General features: G+C 34.3%; 1 pseudogene; it reads right to left on the reverse strand.

The window, feature by feature from the left end:
* Nucleotides 1-3,190: 3,190 nt before the first annotated feature.
* LOC149151238 (putative polygalacturonase) lies at nucleotides 3,191-5,077 on the reverse strand (annotated as a pseudogene).
* Between the last annotated feature and the right edge of the window lie 2,137 nt (nucleotides 5,078-7,214).

Below are 7,214 nucleotides of genomic sequence, written 5' to 3' on the forward strand. Positions count from 1 at the left end.
GCATGGTTGACTATTTTTTACCATAATTGATTTCCATACTAAGACAATTCTTGTCACAATGTGGCAAAATGAATATTGTAAAACCTAAAATAAACATGGTTGACAATTTTTACTATGTTTGATTTCCATATTGATCCTTCTCACAATGTGGCATTGACCCATGGTTGACCATGATTGATATTCATATTGAGACAATCTTTGTCACAATGCGACATTGGACCATGGTTGATTTTCATATTGAGACTTGATCTTTGTCACAATGAGACATTTGACCATGGCTGAATATGATTGATATTATAAACCAAAGCAAATAATAAACCCAAGGGATTAATACTAAAACCCCAAGGGATTATGAACCCGAAGGAATGATATTAAATGCAAGGGACTAATCATTTATAAACCCAAGGTATATAAACCCGAAGATAAATAAACATGGTCCACCATGGTTGATTTTCATATTGAGACAATCCTTGTCACAATGTAGCGTTGGATGGTGGTTGACCATACTTAACCATGGCTGATTTTCATACCAAGACAATCTTTGTCACAATGCGACGTTCCACCATGGTTGACCACAATTAACCATGGATGACCATGTTTGATTTTATAAAACATGGTTGACCATGGTTGACCATAGTTGACCATGATTGATATTATAAAATCCAAGGGAATAATAAACCCGAGGGATTAATACTAAAAACCTAAGGGACTATAAACCTAAGGGAATAATATTAAATCCTAGGAATATAAACCCTTAGATCAATAAACCAAAGAGATTGATATTATAAACTCAAGGGATAAAACTTATAAACCCAAGGTATATAAACCCTAACATAAATATTATAAACCCTAAAATAAACATGGTTGACCATGGCTGATTTCCATATTGAAATAATCCTTGTCACAATGCGACGTTGGATCGTGGTTGACGATGATTGATTTTCATACTAAGATAATCTTTGTCAGAACGCGATGTTGGACCATGTTTAACCATGGTTGATTTCCATATTGAGACAATATTTGTCACAATGCGACATTCTACCATTGTTGACCATGATTGGCTATGATTGACCATGGTTGACCATGACTGATATTATAAACCCAAGGAAATAATAAATTCAAGGGATTTATATTATAAACTCAAGGGAATAATAAACCCAAGGGATTAATACTAAAACCCCATAGGATTATGAACCTGAGGGAATGATATAAAACGCAAGGGACTAGTATTATAAACCCAAGGTATATAAACCTTAAGACAAATATTATAAACACTAAAATAAACATGGCTAATCATGGTTCATTTGCATATTGAGACAATTCTAATCACAATGCGACGTTGTACCATGGTTGATTTTCATATCAAGACAATCTTTATCAGAATGTGACGTTTGATCATTATTGACCATGTTTGGCCATGTTTGATTCTATAAAACATGGTTGACCATGATCAACCATGGCTAACCATGGTTGACCTTGATTGTCCATGGTTGACCATGATTGTCCATGATTTTCATATGGAGACAATTTTTGTCACAATGACCATGGTTGACCATGGTTAGCTATGATTGACCATAATTACTATTATAAACCCAAAGGAATAATAAACCCAAGGGATTGATATTATAAACCCAAGGGAATAAAAACCCAAGCGATTAATACTAAAACCCCAAGCGATTATGAACCGAAGAGAATAATATTAAACTCAATGGATTAATATTATAAACCCGCGGTATATAAACCCTAAGATAAATATTATAAACACTAAAGTAAACATGGTTGACCATGGTTGATTTCCATATTGAACAAATCCTTGTCACAATGCGCCATTCGACCATGGTTGACCATGATTGACCATGGTTGTTTATGATTGGCGATGGTTGACCATGATTAATATTATAAACCTAAGAGAATAATAAACCCAAGGGATTGATATTATAAATCCAAGAGAATAATAAAACCAATGGATTAATACTAAAACCCAAATGGATTATGAACCCAAGGAACTAATATTATAAACCTAAGGCATATAAACCTTAAGATAACTATTATAAACACTAAAATAAACATGGCTGACCACAGTTGATTTTCATATTGAGACAATCATTGTCACAATGCGATGTGGGACCATGGTTGATTTTCATATTGAGACAATCTTTTTCACAATGCGACACTCAACCATTGTTGACCATGTTTAATTTTATAAGACATCGTTGACCATGATTAACTATTGTTGTCTATGCTTGACCATGATTGTCCATGCTTGACCATCATCATTGATCATGATCAAAGAGACTTTAATCAAGGTTGATCATAGTTGATGATATTAGTAAATTAAATTTTAAAAAATGAAATTAATAAAAAATTAACAATAAATAATTATTGATTAATTTAGAAAGGTAAAAAAATAATATTAATAAATTAAATTTCAAAAAATGAAATTAATAAAAAATTAACAATAAATAATTATTGATTAATTTAGGAAGGTAAAAAAAAAAATTGTAGGAAGGTAAAATATATATATATATATATATATATATATATAAGTAAATTAAAATAAATAACGTGTTTTTTCTTCCATAAAAGAAAATAGAAATGATCTTCACACTCTTAGATTCATGTTTATCATTTATATGTGTCGTGAGCAATCTCAATGTTTTTGCGCTCAATTCTTAGGTTTTCTTAAATTTCATATATCTCGATAAATAAGTGTTCACATGGATTTGTGCCACTCTAAGAGACAACTGGCTAACTGTCAAAGGGTTTCCAGGCGTAAATATGCAAAGAGTGTTTATCATTGCACAGAATAAGGTTTTCCTTAATGCGTTTTAACGTTAATAAATATGCTTTTCAGCGAAAAATGACGAAAAAATGTTTGACAAAGATGTCAAAAACCTTTTACGATCGAATGAAGAGGAAGATGTTTCCATTCTCAGCCTCATTTGTGGCACTGTACGAGAGAACTGGCTAACTGTCAAAGGGTTTCAAGGCGTAAATATGCAAAGAGTGTTTATCATTCCACAGAATAAGGTTTTCTTAATGCCTTTTAACGTTAATAAATATGCTTTTGAGCGAAAACTGACGAAAAAATGTTTGACAAAGATGTCAAAAACCTTTTACAATCGAATGAAGAGGCAGATGTTTCCATTCTCAGCCTCGTTTACCTGTTATAAGTTATAACTAAGATAAACTAACGGATGAAGAAACAGAACAAATAATGACTACCACTATAAGAAGAATGTTGTAATTTAGTCTCTTCTGTGGTATCAAGTTTTTGAGGACTGGGACGAAACACATTACCTGTTGCTGTTTTTTCTTAGAGTAGGCTACATGGCTGTGGAGGTACAACATTTGAGAAGCCATGAATATAAGTGCAGTTCCATGGATCATTTTTGGACTTGGCCACAGTTATAGTAACATTTGAGAGACAAATGTCTTTTGAATGGAGCCTTAGTAATGCCCTCCACTTTCCCTACCACACTTACATTTGTTGCTACTATATTGCTGTAACTAATCCTTTCTACTACAGGAATAGCATTTGGATCATATTTGTCATCAGGGTGCGGGCGCGAACCATAGGAACCAGTCATTGCAAATGCCCACCTCATATTCACCATAGTCATTCCATTCACAAATATATCTCTCACAAACGCACCTCTTCCTGGGACTGTCTTAATTCTCAGTCCTGCTTCTGAATTGATGGCATGGATATCTTCTCCTCGAACATCTTGAATTCCACCTAACATTTCACTGCCTGGTGCAATTACAGCAATTATGGTGAGATACCAACAAGACGATGGATGACAATATGTTGACTGGCCATGCCAACAGAGATTCCACCCACCTTTAATTGCAATTATATCATCACCCAAGACTATATAGCAGTTTTCAATAAGCACATATGAACAAGAATCTATATACGAAAAGAAAAACCAATTAATTTTCTCATATTGTTAAATCACTTCTATTATCTCTATTATTAAGAGTTCACCAGTTCAATTTTCTCAACCATTTTATAATAGAGCTTTATAATTGAGAAACCAAAAATTATATATATGATATCAACTCACAACAATGACCACATACATTACGTGCATTTTTCAAAAATACGTTGATATTGATATAATATACAGTAAAAAAATTAGTAGCAAACATTAAAACTAACCCGGATAAATTCAATCAGTGTTTGGTGAGTCAACTGGTGCAAGGATAGTCAGATGTTGAATAAGGATATTGCTGAACATTTAATCAACCAAAGTCCGATACCACGGTCAAACCTTATGCATAACTGGACAACATAAAGAATTTCTAATTGTATATAGTAATGATAGGTTTACATACCCGCTTTAAACTGGGTGTAAGTTCCATGCAGGTGAATTTAAGAAAGTTAGATTTGAAATTATTATATCCTTATAGTACACCAATTCTAACCGGTAACCTCGTGTGTTATTCAGTAAATTTTGGTGAAATTTTTGCCACCAAATTGGTTCTTGCCCATCTATAGTGCCATTGTGACATGAAAATCCATTTAAACTAAATTAGCATATGAAAATGATATTAATAAATAAAATCATGCCAGTTATCAGAACATATGTAAGGTTATATCCATTTATAAGAGGGTGCATGTCTGCATGTTCCATAAGAGGGTAAAGGCGGAATCAACGAACAAACTTTTGGAACATGCAGAATAGATCATCAAAGTTATCAAGCATGCCAAATCGAAATAATATATGGCATGTTTCTGGAGGCACTTAGAAAAGAGAGAAATAATGAAAAAAAAAATGATAGGAGGGTGTACCTGAGAGCCCAGAATGACAACTTCTTTATGGAGATGAAGAGTGAAGTGTTATGTGATATTGAAGCTTCCAGTTAACCATCTGCCTGGTGGAATGTAAAGCTGGCCGCCTCCTTTTTTCGAGAATCCACTCAGAAAAGCAATTGCTTTTCGAAAAGCATTGGTATCTAGAGTGGTTCCATCCGCCACCCCTCGAAACTCCACAATCGATACGGTTTTCGCTCGACACGATAACTCATTCACCTTCACCCAAAACGCCTCTCGTTCAATCAAGACCTCCATGTAAATCTTTCTTGATTAATTATGAACAATTCAAATTAATAGCCCAAAGATCATCAATACCGAATATTTCACAAACAAAACTTAATATGATCTATTGTTTAAGATGACATACCTTGATTAACAGCGGAAGATGTAATGGCTGCCATCTACTTTCTTCTGACTCCTACTCTTCTTCTCAGAATTCGGTTTCTCTTTCTAGCCCTGTTTCTTTATGCGCTTCTTGATGGAGAAGAATGCGACTCTTGGCAGGGGGAGAGAGGACCCAATCCTTTTTATATTATTTAACACTAAATCTGGTACGTCCATCATATACCAATTCAACGCTTTAATGCTTTAATGCTTTAATGCTTTTAACGCTTTAATGCTTTAATCGGGTCACATTAAGATTTAGAAACTGCAGATTTCTAACATTCTCCCACTTGACCCGACTATTCATAATATTAAGTGTTGAACATCATACTATGATAAATTGCTGAGAGTTATGGCGGTTGTGCACTATTAATTCAATGCATTTCCTTCCATATACTACAATACCAGCAAACCATCAATTCATACTCATAATTTATATAAAACAGCATAATGGTCCACATAATGTCTTATATCATAATGATTAAACATAATATCTTTATAAGACTCTTTCTTGTTTAAAATTACATAAAATACGTACTACTATATTAAAACAAGAGACACATAATTGTATATCAGAAACACATAAAAGAGCTCAGAATGTCACACATCAATTATTATTAATACAACCAAGACCCATTCTTTGAACATGTTCCTTAAATTGTCTTGGTTGTAACCCTTTCGTCAAAGGGTCTGCAATCATAAGTTCTGTCCTGATGTGCATGATTGACACTCTTTGTTTCTGAACCTCATCTTTCACAACAAGATACTTCAGATCTATGTGTTTGGCACCTTTAGAGTACTTGTCGTTCTTTGAGAAAAATACTGCTGCAGAGTTATCACAATAAATTTTCAGCGGCTTGCTAATGGTGTCGACAACCGCAAGTCCTGAAATAAAGTTCCGCAACCATAATGCATGAATTGTGGCTTCAAAACATGCCACAAATTCTGCCTCCATAGTGGATGAAGCAACGATAGTCTGTTTCGCACTTTTCCATGATATGGCACCTTGAGCAAACATAAACAGGTAACCAAAAGTCGATTTTCTAGTATCGATGCATCCAGCAAAATCTGAATCGCTATATCCGATCACCTCTGATTCATTAGATCTTCTATACATGAGCATGTAATCTTTTGTGCCTTGTGAGTACCTCAAAACTTTCTTTGCAACTTGCCAATGTTCCCTTCCTGGATTACTTTGATACCTCCCTAACATACCGACCGCAAAGCTGATATCCGGTCTAGTACAGGTTTGAGCATACATCAGGCTACCAACAACAGATGCATATGGAATTGATTCCATTTCCTTTCGTTCAACATCATTCTTAGGACATTGCATGAGACTGAATTTATCACCTTTCTGTACAGGAACTGTCCCAGGTGAACATTTACTCATTCCAAATCTCTCTAGAATCCTTTCGACATATCCTTTCTGAGACAATCCCAATATTCCTTGTGATCGATCACAAAATATTTCTATTCCAATCACATAGGATGCCTCTCCCATATCTTTCATTTCAAAGTTCGTTGAGAGAAATTCCTTAGTCTCATGCAATATACTTAAATTATTTGCAGCAAGCAAGATGTCATCAACATAAAGGACCAGATAAATAAACTTGCTCCCACTGATCTTTTGGTATATACAGTGATCAACCGTATTTTCCTTAAAACCAAAGGATGTAATAATGGTATTGAACTTAATATACCATTGCCGGGATGCTTGTTTAAGCCCATATATTGACTTCTTAAGTTTACACACCAATTGTTCTTTACCTTCTATAGAAAAACCCTCAGGTTGATCCATGTAAACATCCTCATCAAGATCTCCATTCAGAAAGGCTGTTTTCACATCCATTTGATGCAACTCCAAATCATAATGAGCTACTAATGCCATTATTATTCTTAGTGAGTCCTTTTTCGAAACAGGAGAAAATGTCTCCTTGTAATCAACACCATCTTTCTGAGTGTAACCCTTAGCAACAAGTCTAGCTTTATACCGTTCGATATTACC

The sequence above is a fragment of the Pinus tabuliformis genome, chromosome 9 (assembly GCF_031772625.1).
Source record: "Pinus tabuliformis cultivar Carrire ecotype Pingquan chromosome 9, CPIR1, whole genome shotgun sequence".
Classification (NCBI taxonomy): domain Eukaryota; kingdom Viridiplantae; phylum Streptophyta; class Pinopsida; order Pinales; family Pinaceae; genus Pinus; species Pinus tabuliformis.